Here is a 12,040-nt window from a genome sequence, read left to right on the forward strand (position 1 = left end):
TACAAAAGGATTGAATCATCAGAAAGGGCTAGTCCATTAGTTCTGCAGAATCTCCTTAAATTGCTTCTTCTGATAAAGGCTTTGGGTGGGATCCTCTAACCGTCCACCTCTTCGATGAAGCAAAATAAGAATGACCCAGTGTACCTGGCATGAGTGGAGTGCACTGTAATTCTGACTTCATATGGTTGTGTTCAGAGGATTTGCCATTGGCCACATCTGGTATTAGGGGGTTGGCAGGGAAGCCCTGCCAGCCTCCCACAAAGCAATGGCTTATGCCACTTTTCACCTATGGTGACAAAATGTGCACTGGCATTGCAAAACTAGCAATCTGTAGCAGAGAAAACCCACCTGAGGTGCAAGATTCTGTCTCTCTCCTTGGCTCTTTAAGACCCCTGGAGTTGTCACTTTATACCAGCAAAGCTGAGCAGTAAAGTTTCTTGTGGATGATAAGCTGCTGTGTCTCTTTAGATTGCAGGGTGTATGTGTGTGCATGTTTGAATGTTTCCCCAAGGAGCAGTGGAGCTTTGCACATAGGAAAAAAAAGCGTGTTTGGTGGGAAAGGCTAGATTAAAACCCAATTCCCTAACATGCTATATGCCTACATTTAGGAATATTTGAGGTTTGTTTTTTAAGGTGGCTATGCATCCCACACAGCCCTGTCAATCTGAAGTGGTACAGTCCAGGAGGAGGGCTACCATTTGGTTATACAGTTGGCAAAAGTGGTCCTTTTAAAATGCATCAAAAGGGATGCAAAGAGGACCCAAAGGGATCCTGCTTTGCCCTGGATCAATCTATACAACAAACCTCTTCTTTGGCCTGCCTTTCTCATTCATTCTTTTAAACATGGAGCATTCTGTGTGTTCCCTTTCTTGCCCTAAGGAATCTCTGCACCCTCACTTGAGTGGACTCTGGTATGTGTAATAGGACCAAGCCATCTGCCTTCCTGCTTTGAGTTGGCCTTTCTTTCTGAACAACTGACCCTAACCCTTTCTTCCCTTATCTCTCCCCTTCTCCTTTGCCAGCTCAACCTCCTCCTCCCATCTCCGTTTACCCTCAGCATCTTATCTCCCAGTGGTTGTAATTCTTCCCTTGTCATATTTCAGAACTCTCCCCCACTTAGCTCTCTCATGCCTGACTTGGGCCTTTTATCAGAGCCTATTTTTTTCCCTTCATGCAACTTGACCCTTTTTAGGCATTTAAGCAAAAAAAAAACAACCTTCCCTTTTCTGCTATCTTCTTTTCCTCCTCCAGACACAAGTTTTCCAAATTTTCTCTGATATGCAGTATAGAGCTGGGTTTTTGTTCGTGAAGCAGATGACCCCAACCCAGAATACTCCTGGCTGCCTCTGTTCGAGGCTAGTTAAAACAGGCCAGGGGAGCTCTCTGATTGTACATTATTTATGTTTTATCATGATCTACAGAGCTTTTATTGTGAAAAATACTTGGCAACTTTTGGGTGGAATCACTGATGAATATGACTTGCATGATTCTTTGGAACTTCCATGATGTTATGCTAAAACTTTAAGCACCGGAACAAATATAATTCCTGGAATTTCATGATTTTTTTGCCAGTAGTCCTCTATACTTGTCCATTCCTGCCCACACTTTCTCCACTGCATGTTGCTTCCCTTTTCGTTTCATGTCATATCTAGAACTTTAGATGCCTCTCTCCCACCATTTGACAAGGTGCAAAGCCTTTTGCTAGAGATAAAGGTTAACAGCCAGTTCACTTAATGTGTAAGAGTTGTCCCTTTAGAAGAGGGACATTATGCGAAGTCACATTTCTGACCCCATAAGTTGTGCTTTCTCATTTCCCAGAGTTCACATTGGAAAGACAGGAATGAATGCAGCTATATGCGGACTTACACATCAGTGCACACATACTATATGACCCAGTTCAAATGTAATGGCAAATGTAATGACAAACCATGGTTTAATGCTATGTAAACACTCCCTCGAAAGCCACAGGTATATGTGCTTATCCTTCTCTGTACCCCTACCTCCTTTGTTCTGTGACAGAGCTAATTTCAAACTCTGGCTTCTGAATCAGGATGTGAAAAATCACAATTTAAACCAGGATTTCCAGCTACACAGACAGAGGAGGCAAGGCATCAGGGAGAAGAGGGAGTAATCATTCATATATGAGCCCGCAGTTCTGCAGGGCTCACTGCATTAAGTCACTGAGGGTGCAAGTCCCTTGCACCGGCTAAAGAGTTTCACAAAAGTGCCATAAGGCACTTCTGCTACGCCCAGGAGGAGGGAGGCCAGCGCACATCTGTGCACAGGCCTCCATAGGCTGGCCCAAGCCCCACCAGCCAGTGCAAAATGTAAGCCCACGATGGTCAAGCCAGGCTGGCATGGGGGTCTGGGAGACGGGGAGAGCAGGAAGGAGGCATTTTGGGATTGGGGGGGCTGGCGGTGAGCAGGCTCGTGGGCGGGACACGGGTGAGTGGGGGTGGGGCCAAGTGCCCAATCCTAACCTTGGTCCTGGGCAGCCCAAAGCAGCTCTGGGCTGCTCGGATCTGTGCCACCTCTTGAGGTGGCGCAGATCCAAGTAGCCCCCTGAGGCTGCTGTGGCATTACCCGGGGTAAGGTGAAAGAATTTCCCTTGCCCCAGGCTGAGCCACAACAAGGCCCTAACCATGTGTTGGATATGGGGTAGGCCAGCCAGCCTCCCTATTTCAGCACAGGTTAGGATTGGGTTGTGATGCTAGTGAGTGAGTGGGCCGTACAAGTGGCCCTCCTTTTTCTTAGTGGGCTGCAGTATTGGGCATTTGCCCTAACCAGGACTCCATAAATACATTTAATAGACACCAAATATTTCATAACAAGTTATAGAAAATGCGCAATCAATCTTATATTAATCAAATCAAATTCTGGCATCAAGTTTGCACGGATCAACACAGAATTACACCAGCATCCAATTTGACACAGGTTCAGATTGTCCTATTGTGGCTGCTGGGGCTTACTCTGCAGGAAGGGGACAAAAACTTTACCTTGAGTAGACCTCCAGCAGTCAAAAATCCCACATGGGATGCAGCATAGCCCACACTAGTGCCGCTGCGTTGCCATTCAGGGATTTAGATTGGATTGGGCTGTCAGTGTTCCCATCTGCAAAATGGGTAAATGTCTTCTGAATGCTTAATTTCATAATATATGCATGAATTGCATGTAGTTGGACATGTCCACTTGAGTTGTCTGCTGTGTACACAGTCTTAGTTCTTGCTTTGTGCTAGTGACACAGCTGTAGTATGGGGTGAGTTAGGTGCATCAGTGATTGTCTGATATTATGTGTGGATGGCACTGGTGTGCCGTGGATGGTCTGCAGGTGTGTCGCAGGGGTTGGGGGAGGATCATTTGTTATTAGGGCCATTGGGGGATGTGAACCCCTGCTGTCAGTGCCGTGTACCTTCTCAGCTGTCAAAAAACTGATGGTGTACCTTGACAATTTGAGTTGTCGGTGTGCCATGAGATGCAAAAGGTTGAAAAGAGCATTTTTGATGTAGGTGCTGCCCATTGACCTGCTGAGCGTTGTCCTAGCCAGCTTTTGCCTTTGTGGGATTGGCAACTTTAATGTCGAGTTGTGTGTATTTCAGAATCACATTATGACACACAGAAACCGGTGTTCCATACAGCATTCAGCCTCCTAAGAATCTCCCCTTAAGGTTGCAACAAGGGGCTGGAAAGCATGTAAGCAATGACTGGTATCACAGTCACAGTGGGACCAGCAAGCTTCCAAGGCAACAGAGATTCAGTGGTGGGCATAGCTCTTAGCCTTTCTGTGATGTGCAGAGACACACTGATGTTGTGGTGTCAAATAAGCAAAAGTCTCAATTTGTGTATATTTCATACAAGTTGCAAAATGTTGTGGGGCAGAATTTGGGGGTTTGGGGGTTTGAGGGAGGGAGCAGTAAGCAGTTCTTGGAAGGTTCACGGCGTTCGTAAAACTTTCCTGTGGATTTGTTTAATTCCCCCACCAAACCGAGTTAGAGAGCGGATTGGCTGGCTGCACTCTGAGACTTGGTCATAAATAACACCGAATTGTCCTGTAGTTTTGACTTGCCTTGGAATAACTCCAGCGAAGAGGCCTTCGAAAGAATGGGCCTGTTTCTCGACTAGCCTGAAATTTGCACCCGACAACCAGGACTTTTCTATCTCGCTTCTCCCCCCTCCCTCCTGTTTTCTTTCCATCATTCTTTCTTCTTCTTCCCCCCTTTTTTCCCTTTTGGGATTTTCTCCTCCACCCAACCCCCCTTGCCTGTTTCTTTCTCTCCTAACTTCTTTCCCTCGCTCGCTCTCTCCTTTTCCTGTAACTTAAGCTTTTGTTGAGAGTAGGAGAAGGCCAGGCTGCCTTGAAAAGAGGCCCCACTGCCTTTCAGGGCGTAATTGAAACCATCGCGCTGTTTGTAGCTGTGGGGGGGAGGGGGCTCCCAGAATCAAAGACCTGGGGCTGAGGTGGGGGGAATAACTTGACCCTTCAAGACAAGCTTTGATTTATGACCCTCTTGCCCACCAGCTAGTCAATCCACTTTTTCTAACCCAACACTTGGTAGAGGAGGGAGAATCCCCCCCCCCGCCCAAATCAGGGAACTATAGGGCAACAGGGCTTGTTGGGGTTTAAATTTGCATGCCAAGTCTCTTTAGAACTATACCATTGGCAAATACTGGTTCCAAAAAACGAGGAAGGGAAATGCTTTTAATTCTGGTTTCTAGCTGTAATTAAACTCCCTCTTTTCTTCTGGGAGAAAGGTACCTGCACCTCTGCTAGCCGTAGGACAAGCAGAAAATAATCAGGTAAAGTAGTTCACACAACTTCACTATTTCTGCCTCACGTGAAAACTGTTAAAGACACAGCAAATGCTGGGGGAGGGGGGAGAGAGAAGAGTGACAACTAAAGTTTGCCAACTCCCCAGAATTAGCCTGCAGTCTGCAGGAAAAGGCATCCATCTCCAGGCGACTACTGAAAGCAAGTTCTGTAGCAGTTCCCAAACTTACTCTGCTCCTGGCGCCCTTCTTTCATGGCATCCTGTTGCAGTGGCACCACGCTGTAGGAGGACTTGAGAGCCGCAAGCATTCCCCCCAGGATCTTGTGCAATTGTACATGATCTCAGCTTGGCCAAGATGTTGGCACCCAAGATAGCCAGAAAGAACAGGCCTCTGGGGACATCCTGCAGTGCCCCTCTGAGTTTGCTGTGGTACTCTGGGGCTCTGTGGCTTACTGTTTGGGAACCACTGCATTACTCTATAGATTATCTGCTGGAAATTTTGCTGGGATTCATTCAGGATTATTTCCCACTTTGTCTCAATTTCATGTAACCTGTGTTCGTATCTGGAGTCTCACCTCTGCTTTCTAGTACTGCTATGTAGTCCCTGAGGCAGTTCGTGGCTGAACACAGTCACGTTCTGGCAACTCCTGCGACGCTGCTGGAACCAACCGTATTGGCCTCTGCCTTTCCATTGGACCATTCCAGCGATGTGGAGAGGGGGGATTTGCTGCATGGGTAACAGCCTATCCTCCATACCTACTTTACCCAGGCTTCGTGCACTGGAGAGGACACTCTGTTCCAGAACCACCATTCAGAGCGTGACACCATAGTCTTCTGAGACTGAAGGATGCCAACACTATGTACAATCCTATGATGTCTGCATGAAGTTTTTGCGGTGGTGTGTAAAAAGCCAAATCCTCATATGGTGGAGCATGGAGTTTCACAACTCCATTGCTGGCTGGGATGGTTGGAAGCTCATATGAACCAAGGAAGCTAAAGCAGCAATTTGGTAGTTGGAGGGCTGAAGCCTTCCCTGCCTTTTCCTCCTCGCACCCAATACACAGCCTGGGTTGCCACAGAATATTCCAATTCCAGGCCGGGGGGGGAGGGGGAGGGAATCTGTCATGGAATACAGGAAATCAATAGTGCCCCAATAAAGGCTTATTGGGTCACGGGGGAGGAAAGAGCATGCTTATGGAGCCCTATAAGTATGGGACAGGCTGTGTTCTGGATTGAAAGGTCAGGGAGAAAAGAGGCTGGGGTTCTGAGCAATGGAGGAGGGCAAGTGTGCTAAGGGAGCAAGAATGTAAGGGGCAAAAATTTGCTCAGGGGCTTGAAGGTCTGCATACTGATGGCTTTAATATGTTGAATTAATAGTTAATGCGGTCTTAATTTTTTTAACCCCATTGCTTTGGCTAAATTACACTTGCAGTGGTATGTGGTGGGTTGGAGAAAGGTTGGCATGGTACTGCTTCTGAAGCTTGGGTGACTTCATTTCAGAACCCTTAATGCAGAGTTCTGGGAGGGAAGAAGCAGGGAGTAAAACTGATGTGGAATCAGTGGCTCTTGGCTCCCAAGACCATGACTCATTGGGGGAAGATTAAATGCTGTGTGCTTTGCGAACAAAATGCTTGCCTCTCCACCTCCCTGCACCCCAACCCCAGTTGTTCCTGCTCAGCGAGAACAGCTGAGGGCCCTCGTATGACCCGGCGTGGGGGGCTGCCCAAAAGAAAGCAAGGAGATAGCTGTGTGGGACAGATCCTGCTGCAGCTGTGCTTGTCAGGTTAGGCCTGGCTGGAATCCTCCTTATCCTGGAGGAGGAGGGATGGTGATGATGCCGCAGGAGCCCCGTCCTTAGAGGAGAGGGGAGGGTAAAGTGTAAGAAGTGGAGGGGGAGAAAGGTCTGCCCCTCCATCCAAACTGGACGCAGGCAAATGAAAAGAGTCAGCAGACTTTGCCAACTCTGCTGCAGTCTGCTGATCCCAAGAGGAGGCAGGCAGCCTCTCTCGCATGTGACTTGGATTTCCACCCCAGGAGCCATTAAGCTGCCCTTGAGGAAGAGCTCAGTGGAGACAGGGAGTTCACTCCCTAATCACCCGCCCATCCTGGCTGGCAGAGGCCATTGACCTTTTATAGCACTGTGGAGTGGAAAAGGGGTCACCTGCTCCACTGGTTTTCAAACAGTGTTCCATAGAGCCCTGGCATTCCTTGGAAGCTGATCAGAGGGCAATGAGAAGATCAGTTATGGCAGGTACAGGGTCCCAGTGGCAGCTTGTCCACCATGACTTGTCATTTCTTGCAACTTGCTGTCATCGCTAAGTGGGCGTGGTGGGAATGCTTTGTGCAGGATGATACTGGGGCACAGAGAGGCTGGTCTGTGTGTGTGTGTGTGGGCAAACTGTCAGTGCATTCTAGATCCGCTCTCCCCTCCAAATATCCTGTTTTCAAAGCTAAGCCTCTTTCTTCATTCTGTCTTCCAAGGATTTGACTGTCTAGACCCGCTGACCTCTTTGGAACTCGCCTCTGAATCCGTTTCAGCTTATCATTGTTCTCGATCTGCGGTGCTCAGAAGCGGATGCAGGACTCCAAATGAAAACTAAGCATTACCATGAATGCTAGCTGGTTAGGTTCACCTCACTCCGCAAACCGTCTCTGAAAGTGGCCAACATAAATGCTCCAGGGCTCAATGAGAATACCTATTCCATGTTATCCTTCTGGTAGCTAAGGTTTCAAAAAACAGAGCCTGTATTTTTCATGTTTTTTCAATACTACCCTTCCTCCAAGGAGCTCAGGGTGGTGTACCAAGCTCCTCTGCTCCTTTTGTCCTCACAACCACCCTGTGAAGTAGTTGAGGTTGAGAGTGACTGGCGCAGGGTCATCCAGGAACCTTTGTGGTTGAGTGGGGATTTGAACCTGGGTCCTCCAGGTGACAGTTCGAAACCACTATATCATCCAGGTTCTCTACTTCTAGCTATCACAGCTTATGACCACCCCCATCTAATGTTCTCTAAAATGGCTAATGGCCAGCATTCTATCCTGTAACAATGGGGTCCCACAAATAGGTTAGTGAAGAAGTGTGCCCTGTTTCATTCAAGTATCTGATCGTTACATTGCCTGGTCATTTTACTAATAGAAATTAACTTGCTGTGGAGTTTCTATTTACAGAACATAGCAGTCTGAATGTGGATGAGCAATGCAGTGAAGGGAAGCAAGCTAGCTATCTGTGGTGAGGGGAATGCTTTTGGCACATGCTCAGAGACACCTTTTAAATAATTGCTTTGCATATTCCAGGGCTGAGATATGGCTGGGGACTGCAGCTAGGATATAATCACGAGTGCCAATAATCAGGAAGAGGATCCCTCTCTGCCACATGACTGTGTAGTGTGTGAGCTGGACTTGCAGAATTTGGTCTCTCTCTGACCCCGTAGTCACAAGGAGCCTGATAAATATCCAGACTGAACAGCATGCCATAGATTTTGGCAAAGTGTGCCTGGCTGCTGCTGGGGGAAATGGCAAGTATTCCAACTCTCCCTGACAGAATGATACTGCAAAGGGGAGGAGGCTAAAAGAGGCTTTGAGTGGGTTCCGAGGCGGTGAAATCAGCCTAGGGATCTCTCCTTCTGCTCCCATTACGCCATCCCCCACCCGCAGACCTGCATGTGGCAGAGAAATGCCAAAGGGGACAGCTATTTATAGGGCAAGGGATCTTCCCAGGTACCGTGACAAATTTGATGCCATATAAGAGATTTGCTACATGGGAAATAATTAGCTGTGTTCCCCACCCTGGGGGCAGCAATCCCCCTCCTTTCCTCATTCCTTATTACATCCTTCTCTGCTTCTTGCATTACTGCATATTACATAACTGTCACGTGCGGCTTGAAAGAGGCAGCAATGGAATTCTAACTTAGTTATAAATGTGTGAGGGCAGGCTCCGATTACTTGACAACAAAACACTCTGCACAGGCTCAGAGGCATTCTTTTCTCCAACCAACCCACACCAGTTGAGTTAGCGGTCCCCCTTAAAAGATGACTATTCTCTGTCCTGCTGATTCTCTTTCCTCCGTTAGGAGCTTCTTAAAGCCTTTTCCTTCCCTTATCATCATTTGATAAAAAAAAATATAGAAAGAAAAACACACTCACTTCATGGTGAAAGTTCTCACTTTAATCAAGCTTTGTGCCTATGCTTGAGTTTGTTGGGTTTGCACCTTTCCCCTCCCCACTCTGCCTGTTGCATGTTTTCAATGGGGGGCTGACTGGCAAAAATTGTCACTTTTAATTTTGTACAGAGAATAATTCTGTACAAGGAGAATAATAGTACAGTATTACAAGAGCTGGAAGATCCTGGATCTGGCCCTTCTTCCTCCCTCCAGGGTCCGATACCAAGCTGATCTTGCTGAGGTTAAGCCCTGAAAAAGTTTCTTCTGCCATTCAGGTTGTGAACCAGAGCATATGTTCATATCATAATCATATTTGGGATTTATATGCACGTGCACGCGCATATATAGTAGTTTTAATTAATAATTTTGTAGTTTTAATTAATAATTAATAACCCCTGCTAATTGGGTAATTTTTCAAGTGGGTGCTCCTTTTTTTTTTTTTTTTAGCAGGGGGAGAGTAACTGGCCCACCTCACCCCAGCACTCTCTGTTCTAGTGGCAGTCTGCTGGTATTCATTTGCATCTTTTTAGATTGTGAGCCCTTTTGGGACAGGGAGCCATTTAGTTATTTGATTTTTCTCTGTAAACGGCCCACTTGGAGGCAGGCTGTGCAGCATGGCCTTTCCCAGTTTCAAGAGACACTTGGCCAACAGTCTGAGGCTAAGAGGGAAAGAAGGAAGGCCCATAGCCAGGGAGACAGACCAGGGACAGACTGCACTTGCTCCCGTTGTGGAAGGGATTCTCACTCCCGAATTGGCCTTTTCAGCCACACTAGACGATGTTCCAAAACCACCTTTCAGAGCGCGATACCATAGTCTCTTGAGACTGAAGGTTGCCAACAACAACAGTTGAAAAGCGGTATATAAATACTGTTGCTAATAATAATAATAATAATAATAATAATAATAATAATAATAATAATAATTTTGTGGTGCACCATTTTGTCTCTGTGTCATTCTGGTTCTTGTGTATCAGAGAAGCAAGGCCTGAAAAGCAGTATGTGACTTGAGTCAAAGGGATGTATGCAGTAAGTTGAAAGCCCATGAGAAAGATGATGGCCTATGAGTTGATGGCCCATGAGAATATTTAAAGTATCCCACACAGCCTAGTTCACGGTTCCGTGTCTTTACTATTATATTTCACTAATACTGAATGTTTACTAGTTTACTAGTGGCTTGGTGGGTGAAATTCTGGCTCATAAGTTCTCATCAATATGCAAAATTCTTGGCCACAGAAACATTAGAATACAGTTAAAATGACTTTTTCATGCATAAAAATGTTGCATTTTAATTTATCTGTGTGGAGCGTTTTCAACATGAAAAAAGCATGTTTCAGGCTTGGAGGATGGGTAGGCTGTGTTCCATGTTGCTGTGCATCCTTCCCTGAAAACCAGAAGGAAGAAGGTTGACCTGTCCAGGTACATTGTTCTTCGTGCAAACTGGGTACAGCCGTTTCTAATTTGCTGCAGGGGGACCTTGGCAGGTTTCTTCAAGATAGCTCTTCAGTGGCAGGAGAATCAGTGGCAAGAGAATCGTGTTTGCCAAACACTTAAACTGCAGTGCTTTGTTGCTGAGAAAGGAGAACTTCCTTCCTCCCACAGCTGATGCTTCTATGTTTGTTGTCAATATTGTGTGGACGATGGCTACGTGAGTTTCATGGTTTGGCAACATAGTTTGTCAAGGAAGGTCATGCTGAAGTACAGACCAGTTCTGTCCCTTGTTTCTAAAAACGAAACAAAAAAAAAGCGAAAGGGGTTCTGTGTTAATTGCAACTTATTTTTTAAAATAGCTCCACCCCATCACTTTTCCACCAAAGTTTGCTCTAGGCAGCGAACACTTAAAAACAATATGACATTTTACAACTTCATGGCAGTGGCAAAGATAAAACATAACTAATAATAAAAGCAATCAATGAAGCAGAGCAACAATACTTATTAAAATCCAACAGGGTCAAAGAAATAAACACTATTCAAACCATAAAAGCTCCTAGTGAAATGCCTGTACCTAAAAGTCTCCATTTATATAGCACATTTTCCTAAGTGCTCCATGCCCCTCGAAGGTCAGACATGATGGCGGCAGCCATATTTGTTTGTTCATATGTCTCGCTTGTTCACATAAAACAATGGTGGCGGATCTGATTTTAACATCAAAAGGGGAACGGGGGAAGAGAAATGGAAACATCCCTCCTGCCCAGCAATCCATCACCCAACTTTTTATATTCCTTTCCAATACTGGAAGTGAGCTGGACTGAGGGAAAGTGCCTGGGGTAATGGAGCAAGAGAAGTAGGGCAGGGAAGGGGAAGGCTGGTCAATGCCCACTGAGGAAGGGCCAAACTGAATAGAAAGACAGGCGTGCCCCAGTATCCAGAACACCTCCGCAGTTAAGAGAAACCATGCATTAGGGTGAATGACCACCCCCCTCACCCTAAGGGTGTCCCCAGCCCTCCGAATGCCTTATAAGGCATTAAAAAATAACTTCTGTTTTTTGGGGGGAAAAACCAGAAGTCACGCTTTTTGCCTCTAAGGCTCAGTCGGATGTCCACGGCCTCTGCTGGGCTCAGATGAGGTAGCACGTGGGGGGGCAGATCCAATCTGCGGATAAGTGAATCTGCTGATACGGGATCCACGGATACAGCCTCCCCATAAAGCTGTTTCTGCTTCATTCAGAACATATTTTAACATTTCCAAACAGATTCTCAACCACACACCACAGAAGCACCATATGCATTTTCAATACATGATATGGAAGAGTTTAAATGCTAAAACCAACAAAAAGTCTACTGTATTGGAATATTTTTTTTTCAGGATGGCTTCTTACCTGATGTCATGCAGTAACTGTCACCTACAATCCTGCAAATTTGGGTCAACACTTTGCAGTTTTCCTTTTAGTACTTCACTGAGCACCCTCACTAGTATGGCTCAGGGGTTCTTGAATGACCTCTTGATGGCTGCCATTATGCAGGGAAAGATCACCTTACAGGCAGGCACAGGCTTTTGTGGGGAAGGCATGCCATGCTGTACAGAAATCTGGATTTTGAATAAGACAGCAAGTTTTTGAGGACCTCCATCTGCAATAAAGGTAAACGATGGTTCCAGTAACATAATCTGAAAACTCTCAG

This window comes from Tiliqua scincoides, chromosome 5 (genome assembly GCF_035046505.1).
Source record: "Tiliqua scincoides isolate rTilSci1 chromosome 5, rTilSci1.hap2, whole genome shotgun sequence".
NCBI classification, from domain to species: domain Eukaryota; kingdom Metazoa; phylum Chordata; class Lepidosauria; order Squamata; family Scincidae; genus Tiliqua; species Tiliqua scincoides.